General features: G+C 45.0%; 1 pseudogene; it reads right to left on the bottom strand.

Annotated features, from left to right (window-relative positions):
* Window positions 1–2,481: 2,481 nt before the first annotated feature.
* LOC113907893 lies at window positions 2,482–3,993 on the bottom strand (annotated as a pseudogene).
* Between the last annotated feature and the right edge of the window lie 6,303 nt (window positions 3,994–10,296).

The raw sequence follows: 10,296 nt of genomic DNA, 5'->3' as shown, positions 1-10,296 counted from the left end.
GATGGAGGGAACAGCATGCACGTTCCTGATGTAGCTGCAAATGGTGAGTACCATTTGGAGCGTCACACTGAGACCACTTACTTGGCTCATAGGGAAATCCTATGATGTGGCTTTAGTTCCGGTGGGGCAAGATTTTGCTTTCGCTTTCATGCCTCCAACCCCTTGTGAGGCACTTAAGTCCTTTCTCCTCCTCCTTGGTTCTGGGGACTGACGAATGAAATGGTAGATGTCCCTAGTCAGTGAGGGTCCCCAGTGGAGGCCATCTTGATGCAGGGTCTCTTCTTCTTGGTGCTCCAGGACTCTGGATTCAGAGAATCTGCTCTTTTTCCTGTCTTCCCTCCCATTCCCTGGGTAGCTCCGGAGTTTCTTCTGGGAATGAGAACTTATATTAACACTTGCCAATGAAAAATGAAATTAAGTATGTGGATCTCTTGCAAAATAAGTTACGTAAAGCGTTCCAAAGATAAAAGAAATTCTGATGGGCTGGCTGCTATTCTGGATAACTATATTACAACATTCTTTCTTGAGTTGAAAGCTGAAGGTTCACTAGGTGAGATATGTCTTGGGCTCCAACTTGATAACATGATTCAAAGCTGGGAGTTTTGATGCACATCTAAGAGAAATGACAGGCAGCCCCAACAACTCGGGACACCAGAACTGGTAAGAAAGTGCTGGAGGAGCCGGTGGAGGAGGATTTGAGTCTATATGGCTTGGTGTTTAATGCTGTCTTTGCTGTTTAGCATTTCCTTAATAACCTGATTTGTTGAGAGATCTACTACTCTCTTGAGGTGCTGGCCTCTAGAAGGGAGAACATGAAGGAAAAAATAAAGAGGAAGCATGTCTCAATCTATGTACATATCGGTCCTCTGTCTATCTAGAGCTCTCTCTACTTGGCCAGTTGTCCAATCTATCATTATCTGTATCTTTCACCTATTCTTGTCTAATCTTTGGCATATATTTGGAAAGATAATTCAACAGATAGTTTCCTTTAAAAAAAAAAACAGCTTTATTGAGATATAACACATTCCGTACAATTCACCAACTTAAATTGTACAACTCAGTGGTTTTTTAAATATTAACAGAATTGTGAAACCATCCCCACAGTCAAGTTTTAGGGCATTGTTATCACCCCAACAAGGAACCCAATAGCCTTTAGCTGTCACTTGCTTGATTGCTCCATCCTCCCCCTGACCCCCAACCCCCCGGTCTTTGGCAACTACTACTCTACCTTCTGTCTCTATGGATTTGCCGATTCTGGACATTTATATGAGATGGTATCTTTTGTGATGGGCTACTTTCACTTCGCTTAATATTTTCAAGGTTTACCCACATAGTAGCTATTTTTCTTAAGAAGCCCTTATAAGTCAGGTGAGATGTAATAAAACGTTCTCCCTGTCATTGAGTTTATGGAAGTAGGGAAGCAAACTCTGCATGTTGTATTGCCTAATAAAGTATTGTTGAATTAATTTTGCCTTATTTAAACTAAGGTGTTAGCCCTGAATCTCCCGCTAGGATTGGGACACAAGTCCTGTCTTCCAAAATGAAGTACTGGTAAAGAGGATAGGTTCTGGAGTCGAATTGCCTGGATTCAAATTCTAGCTCTGCCCACCCACCTCATTGCTACTTGTGTGACCTTGAGCAGGTTATTCAATCTTTCTGAGATTCATTTCCTCTTCTGAAAAATGGGGATTAAAAATTGTACCTGATTTCTAGGATGGCCATGAGGACCAAATGAGATAATAGATGTGAAGCTCTCGACATATTGCCTGGCCCCTGATAAGCCCTCAAGAAAGGCTGACAACCATTGTCATTAATTTTTCAAAGAGCGACAGCCCGTTAGGCACACGAATGACTATACTACAATATAAGTTCATCAAAAGACCTATGATCAAAGAGCCCTGGGTCACAGTGAAGGGAGAAATCAATTTTGTGCAGGGTGGGGGCCGGGGGAGGGCAGGATTTTTTTTTTTCAGGATTGCAACCAAGTTCCAGGCCTACTGTTGTATTTTTTTTTTTTAAAAGAAAAGAGTGAAATTTAATCTTTATTTACAGGACACTGCAAGAGAGGAGATTCCACATAGAAATAAGAAACCCGCTGAGAGGAGGAGCTTCATACAGTTTGTACAGTCTGGAACTGGTCAAGTAGAGTTTCGTTGTAAAAAGTGCTACAGTAACAAAACACATTTAAAAAGAGTTCTTAGGGCGCCTGGGTGGCTCAGTCGGTTAAGCGTCTGCCTTCAGCTCAGGTCATGATCTCTGGGTCCTGGGATCAAGTCCCGCATCGGGCTCCCTGCTCAGTGGGGAGCCTGCTTCTCCCTCTCCTCCCCACTTGTGCTTTCTCTCTTACTATGTCTCTCTCTCTCAGATAAATAAAATCTAAAAAAAATTAAAAAAAAAAGAGGGTTCTTAGGAGAGAAACAATAAGACAAACTTCTACCAAACAGAGTACACAACAAACACCTTTTGCCTCAGCTGTACAATCTAAAAGTTAAAAGTCCCGGGAGTGCCATCCTGAACTTGGAACGTACAGCCTTCAGAGGTAGTTTCTGGCACAACATTCTGATCTTCCTCTTCCTCTACAGAGAAATACTTCACAATCAAGTTTAATGAAGCTTTGTACACAGACTCATTTTCATGGTTTTGTAGAGCTTCAATTTTGTCCAAACCTTTACATTCTTCAATCATTATACTAAGTTTCTCAGTTTCACCTAGTTTCTCAGCAGCCTGAAAGATGTTTGAAATGGCATCTAGAATAACCAGAATAATTTTGGTGTCTTTTGCAGTTAAGAGGTTCATCAATGGTTCTATTATGCCACGATGAACGAGGTATACAATCTGTTCAACTGTCCCACCACTTGTATAGTTGGTCACAGCCCAGACAGCTTCCTTTTGTGTCTTAAACTCTGCCTTAGAGAGAACACCAATGAGGAATGGGACTAATCCATGATTCACAACTTGCTGTATCGGGTCCTGGCCACCAGCTGTGATGTTTGACATTGTTCACGTAGCTTCCTTCTGAATATTAGTTTTGGGGTTCCTTAGGAGGCTGGGAAAACCAGCAAGTGCTCCTGCATCTATTACAACCTGAGTCTGCTTATCTGTCCCAGCGACAGTATTTCCTATGGCTCTTAGTGCAGGAGTCGCAGTGGGTGATTCAGTAGCTCCTAGAAGCTTCGCAAGCTGGGGCACACCTCCTGTTTTCACAACCATTTCAATCCGTTCATTTGGACCATCAGTAAGGTAGGAAATGGCCCAGCAGGTATCTGTCAATACTTCTGGATCATCATGATGCAGGAGACGAACTAAGGTAGGAAGAATCTGCTCAACAGCATCTAATGGGGGTGCAGGATTCTTGTTGCGACAAAGGTTTGAAAGTGTCCAAGTAAGGTTACGTAAGTAACCACATGCTAAAGATGACATATCAGGAACTGCAAGGAGAGCCAATAGTGGGTCAACTGCACCATACTGGATAACCAAGTCTCGAAAAACTGAACCATCACCTGCAATGTTTCCTAGAGCCCATACAGCTTGTTCACTGATGTGGGCATGGGAAGATGCCAACAGAGAAATGAATGCCGGGATAACACCTTCATCTACCACAGCCTTGGTCTGTTCTGATGTCCCAGAAGCAATGTTAGCGAGAGCCCAAGCAGATTCAAACTGAATGGGACTACAGTCAGTTCTGCCCAAGAAGGACACAAACTTTGGAATCAAACCAGCCCGGATTATGTTGTCTATGGGGGGCTGTTTTTCCCTAGAAAGCAGTTTCCTAGAAGCTTGAGTAGCCTGGAGCTGGCTTTCCAAATTGTTGCTATTTATGCCTTTGACAATGTCATCAACAGACCAATTTACAGTGCCCTGGTTGTTGCGGTTTTCCTGTAGTGGAGAGGTAGCATCATCAGGAAACGAGCTTACGTTTCTCCTTTTCAGCATCTGGTCATCCTTCTTAGCTTTCCTGAGCTCCACACTGACTTCTATTCGGTGCTGCCTCATTTGTTTGGAACATTTATGTTCCTAGCCTGTTCCTCGAGGCCCTTGAGTTCTGTGCCACACGGCGGAAGATGGCCTTTGACCTGGAACTTAAAGGCTGGCTCTGAGTTACCTAGACAGGAAGCAGAAGGGGGCAGAATGAGGGTGTGGGCACTTCTCATTGACTTACATCAAAGTATACAATCTTACCACATGATTTGTGTCACTCTTCTCCATACTTCCTTTTTGGAATTAGTTTTTCTATAATAAACAAGTCATGCAGGCACCCAGTACAACAAACTCCAGAAAGAAAAGCAAGTCTCCTATCTTTGGCCTGTGGTCTTCCTTTCCTTCCTTGGTTGCAGTTGGAATTTTGGAATTTTGTAGCACTCCAGAGGCCAATCACGTGTGCATGTCCGAACATCTAAGTATGCATCTCTCTCCTCTCTTCCCTTTAGGTTTTTTTATTTTTTATTTTTTTAAAAAGATTTTAATTATTTGAGAGAGAGTGAGAGAGAGCGTGAGAGGTGGGAGGGTCAGAGGGAGAAGCAGACTCCCCACTGAGCAAGGAGCCCGATGCTGGACTCGATCCAGGGACTCTGGGACCATGACCCGAGCCGAAGGCAGTCGCTTAACCAACTGAACTACACAGGTGCCCCTGTTTTTTTTTTTTCCCCACAAGGGCAGTGCTTTGAAAATATTTTTAAAATAAAAAGTGAAAAAAAAAAACCCACCAAAAATGAAAACAGAGCCCAGAACCCTGTGGTTTTGTTTTTGTTTTCACTTTTATTACAGAATTTTCTCCAATGTACACACGAACAGAGACACAAGTACAATGAACCCTCACATACCCATTGACCAGCTTCTGCAGTTATCTATTTTTGCCCATATTTTTCATGTATAGCCTGCTTTCTTTCATTTTGCTTGCTTTCCCTTGGGGTTATAGTATTTTAAAGGCCTTATATTTTTACATAAATATTTATTGTGATCATTGTATATAGAGATTTGCCTCATTCACTTAAACAGAGACATAAAATTTCCATTACGTGGATATTCCATATTTTAATCAGCCCCCTCCCCCTCTTTGAGCAGCATTGAGTTCATTTACAGACCCTTGACATCATAAACAACGTCACCAGATGCATTTAGTTTCAGGCCATTATGTTATTATTCGACCTTACCCATTTTTCCTGCCTGGGAAATAGAATTATAGTGTAGAATTAATATTCCCCACCAAGAGCTGGAAGTTCTGTACATAGTTCAGTGGAGAAGACATTACATTGCGTTTTGCTGCCCCACTCCCTTGATATGAGTTTTATCAGCCAGGATTAGGTTCAACTGTGAGTGGCGGGAAATCCCAAACAGTGGCTTAAGCCAGATAGAAGTTTATGATAGAAGTTCATTTCTGTCTCATGTGAAAACCTAGATGTACTGGCTCCAGCGTGGGAGTGGCCCTCCACAGTGTCAAGAATTTGAGCTCTTCAACTCATTGTTCTGCTGTCCATGGCTTCCATTTCCAAAGTCATCATATGGTACAAAATGGCTGCTCTAGCTCCAGCTATCATGTGTGTATTCCAGGCAGCAAAAAAGAGGAAAGGAAAGAACAGAGGTACACTCCTTCTTTAGGGACCTTTCCTGAAAGTTGCACATACCACTTCCACTTACATTTCGTGGACCAGAACTTAGTCTCATGGCCATCAAGTTGCAAGGGTGGTTGGGAAACATGGTCTTTATTTGGGGGTGGATGTGAACTCAGCTAAAAATCAGATATAAGCATTGCACTGCTAGTGTGTGAACAAGGTGTTGTGAGAGCTACCAATATGCCTGAAGGGAGATCAGGAAAAGCTTCCCAGAGGAGATGATACTGGAACTTGCCTAAGGCAGGCAAAGTTTGCTTTTTTATGAGATTAAACAAAAATAAGCTGGGAATTAATGGGAAATTCAACTTAAAAATTGAAATTGTTTCCAAACCTTTCTCATTTTCTAAGAAATTTTGTATTCATTCCTTAGCAAGAGTTACTAGCCCAACTCTCAGGAATTATTTGTTGAGTGGATGAATGACTCAAAGGAAAGTGCTATTGGGAACGGACTCCCAAAGCTGAGACTATGTGTAGTTACTGTGGCAGACTTTATTTTCTGAAGATACCATGACAATCCCTCTCACCTCACATGCTCTTCTGCAGTTTGTCCTTGTCATTGCTCCAGAAGGTGTGATCTATTGCACCACTCTTATGAATCTGGGCAAATGCTGTGACTCCTCTGGCCAATAGAACAGGGTGGAGGTGAAGCTGTGCTAGTTCTAGGGAAGTCCTTAACTGGCCTTGTGGTTTCTATCTCCTGCCTATCATGGACTATTGTGCTGGTGAGGAGCCCAAGCCACATGGACAGGTCTGGAGGATGAGACACCATGGGGAGAGAGAAAGGAAGGGAGAGACTAGGGAGCATCAGGAGGCCAGACAAGGAATAAAGAAGTCATCTTGGAAATAGACCCTTTAGTTCCACTGCCCTGGCTGATGCCATGTGGATTGGAGAACTGTCCAGCTGAGCCCTCCTTGAATTCTGGACCCACAAGTGCTCGAGTGAAATAAATGTGGTTCGTAGCTCAGCCATGGATCCTTGGAAATCCGCCTAAAGACACTATGTTATGGGGTATGCTGGGTTGTTCCTGGCAGAGCCCTGCATGAAGGACCTGTGGAGAACATCTGGGGAGGGCTTCGGATGTGGCCAAACATAGCTGTGGGAGTGAGTCTCCTGTGGCCTCCAACAACCATTCCACACCAAAGGAAGAGGGCTCCTTAGAGAAATTATCTTACATTTTAGGTGCACCCAGAACAGCCTGTCATAAAAAGACAAGGGAGCTATCAAGCACATCTAGGCTCATGTCAAAAGAACTCAGGAACCAGCTTGAAAAGGTTCTGACTGGCTAGAGAAGGGACAGTTTGAGCATTTGTAAGAATAAGGACTGCAATGGATTGAAACATCTCAAATTTGTTTAAGTCTGAGTTCATCACAAAACCCAATAACTTCAGTCACTTTTGGAGCATGCAAAATATCCAATTTATTATTTTGAAGACTGATAAATGAGAAAAAAAATCCATGAGTTGTCCTTTTCCCATGTACTAAGCCTCAGTGTAAGCAAAGAGTTGATGAGGAGTGTCTTCTTATAGATGTATTCTGCATAAAAAATAGAGAAGGAATGATAGAATGAAGATATCAATTCGAAGCTCCTGATTAAGTACCTTTCCTCATCCGCAATCATTAACAGCTGCTAACATCACAAAAAGAGAGACAACTCGGCATTACATTCCTACTACTTACAACACCGTCTATGGAAAAGCGAAACTGGACCCAGTCCAGGCTCTAGATCTTATGACCAATTCATAGGGGACAGAGGAACCAGTTAAAGTACACCATGCAGATGTTATCAGTACACTCTAGACTGTAGAAAACTGTTTCTTCTACAAATAAGGATACAACTTGAGAGGGAAGTAAACCTGTGTAATAAAAGGGATATCATCTGATTGCAACACAATTGATTCCACAATTCCTCCTGGCCTTTATGCCATTCAGGGTATGCTTTAAGCTTTGGCACTGTTGCCAAGTGCCAGTTCTTTCTTCACCTGCTATTTGCATTCTCAAGGGAACTGGATTGTTTCAGGCCATGCCACAGGCCAGAGGCCAGGCAGTGGACTGCCTGATTTGATTGTATGTCCTTTTTGGACTTATTCAACTGGAGAGACAGGGCTGTGGGGGGACCTTACTGGGACGGGTTGATGTGTGCTGGTGTTTGACACCCCAGAAGCAAGCTGGGGACCCACAGGGAGAGCTGATAGACTTCTGACCCAAAGTATTGATTTATTCCTGATTTTCTTTTCAGTTTTCATAGAAAATCCAAGTGTGTGGGCCAAAGAGATACATCTGTGTCCATTTAGTCAGTGATCTGGGGAGAGGTGAGGAGAAAGAACAGCTTGTGTAGGAGAGGTAGGAGCTGGGGGTCCGGGCAAGCCCACCATGGATTCTGAGTGGGTCCTCACATTGAACTGATGCAGAGAGCTAACTGGTTTCCCCTTATTTTTTCTTTCTTTCTTTTTTTTTTTTAGAGAGAGCGAGAGAGCATGAGTGAGGGCAGGGGGAGGGGCAGAGGGAGAGGGAGAGAATTCCAAGCCGACACTGTGCTGAGCATGGAGCCCAATGTGGGGCTCAAGCTCACAACCCTGAGATCATGACCTGAGACAAAACCAAGAGTCGGACATCCAACCGACTGAGCCACCTGGGCGCCCTTGATTTCCCCTTCTTAATGGCATACACTCCAGAGTTGGCACGTCTGATTCTTCTACTGAGGAAATGTGTATCTATGCGCTACTCACTTGACTTCTCTGTGCCTCAGTTTCTTCATTTGTGAAATGGGGATTAAAATAGTAGAACCTACATGTTAGGTCCATGTTGCAGATTTTGAACATTGGATCAGTTAGTGTGTGCAAAGTTGAGAAGAGTACTTGGCACAGGTGCAAGCACAGGGGACCGAGAGCCAGCTCTTGAACCCGGGGTGCCTTAACTCATTCTGCACTGAATGAAGGGAAGGAACCATGCTCAGCATCTGTCTGTTGGGAGGTGACAAGGAGGGCCAGTGACCAGGCTGGTGAGGTACACTGAGGGACCTTGGCAGCCTATGGGCGTCTCCAGGTTGGTGAGCACCAGGGTGGCACAAAGACCTGCTTTGCACACTTGCTTGGCTTGTCCCTCTCACAGCCAATGGAAGCCAGTGGGTGAGCCCAGATGCACATTATGCTAACTCGTGGGGAATTTGCTGCCCACAGAGGAGGGAAAAATGCACCTCCTTAAAGCCAACAAGGGCCAGGCCAGGCCTGTGGGAGGAAAATAACTCAGGCTATAGATTTTCTTTCCGAGACTTGGAGTTTCACCATGAACAACATAGACGCGGATGTGATTAGCATCATGGCCTCCTGAAACACTGTCTGTGTGCTGTCAGGTGGCAGGACTGATGTCACTCCTCAGTGTCACTCTGGTTCTTTAACTGATTGGTCCAGAGGTCCGGCTCCCAGCTGGGCCCCAGCCCCTGTTACCTGCAGAGCTAGGCCTACAAGTAGCTCAAACCACTCCTTCAAGCTGCCCAAGGCTTCAAAGGTTTCATCTTTGGAGGTTCTTGTGAAACCATGGGGTAGGTCACCTGCCATCCTCCCCACTCCAAACCTAGCCCTGCCCCTGACCTTTGTATACAAAGATGCCCACAGTCTTCCCTAGACTTGTCGGGAGAGAGGATGGAATTTTCTTAGACCTCATTTCCTTTCTTGCTCATGCATGCCCTAGAGCACCTCCCAACAACCAGGCCAGGGACTCTCCATCCTTGTTTGGCATATTCTCCATGACACCTGAGGAGAGGCTGGAGCCATGGTCCCACTGGCGTGGGAATTATGGTGTGGGAATGCATGCAAAGACCTGATGTCAGGACAGAGCAAGGCAACAAGGAAGGGTCTGTGTGGGGCTTTGGCTCATGGACAGTCAGGAAGGGCGGGCTCATGTAACGGGCAGAGAGAAGACGTGTCAGAGGAATTACCAGATGACTCTGGAACAGACAAGTCCAGCCTGGCTCTGGAGTGCTGTCCCAAATTGAAACCTGCAATGGCACCACCGTGTTTCCAGCCGGCTCTGTGCCTGTCCTCCCTGAATCCTGGAGGATCTTTCAGAGTTGGGGGTCACAGGTGAGACTAGAAGCTGCACGCACACCCCACTGCAAATGTGGACAGGTCACTGGAGTGGAGGGGGAGGGGGCTGATTCCAAACAGCTTCTTGGTGACAACAGTTCTCTCTCCTGTTCATCCAAAGAGCATTCTGTTTCAGAAGAATGCTGTAAGGAGCTTGCCAGAAAGGTAAATTCCTGGGCTCCACCCTTCAGGTACTGAATCAGAAACTCCAGGCTGGGACCAATAATCTGTGTCCTAATAAGCTCTCTAGATGATTCTGGCACCAAGGAAGTGACCACCAGTCTCATCCATCTCTGTACCTGGCCAGGTGTGGTGCAGGATAAATATGTGTTAAAATGAAGAGACTCCATGTCTCGCCTTCTCCCCTGCCATCAGAGATCCTGAATGAGCTCATGCCTGGCACATAGTAGGCGTTTCACTGAGGGGGCAGGAAGGATTGTTCCAGCGCCAGGGTTTGAGGACTGTGTGGCTCACCGAGGAGGAAGAGAGCAAGCACAGAATATTCATGGGTGGGGGAGCACGGTGACTGTTGATGTCACAATGCCCCCATTTACACTGATGTCAGACTCCTGGACCGCCCACGAGGGTGGTAGAGAAAGGATGG

The sequence above is a fragment of the Zalophus californianus genome, chromosome 16 (genome assembly GCF_009762305.2).
Source record: "Zalophus californianus isolate mZalCal1 chromosome 16, mZalCal1.pri.v2, whole genome shotgun sequence".
NCBI classification, from domain to species: domain Eukaryota; kingdom Metazoa; phylum Chordata; class Mammalia; order Carnivora; family Otariidae; genus Zalophus; species Zalophus californianus.
Note: the sequence above shows the minus strand (reverse complement) of the source record. Positions and strands in the feature narration are given on the sequence as shown.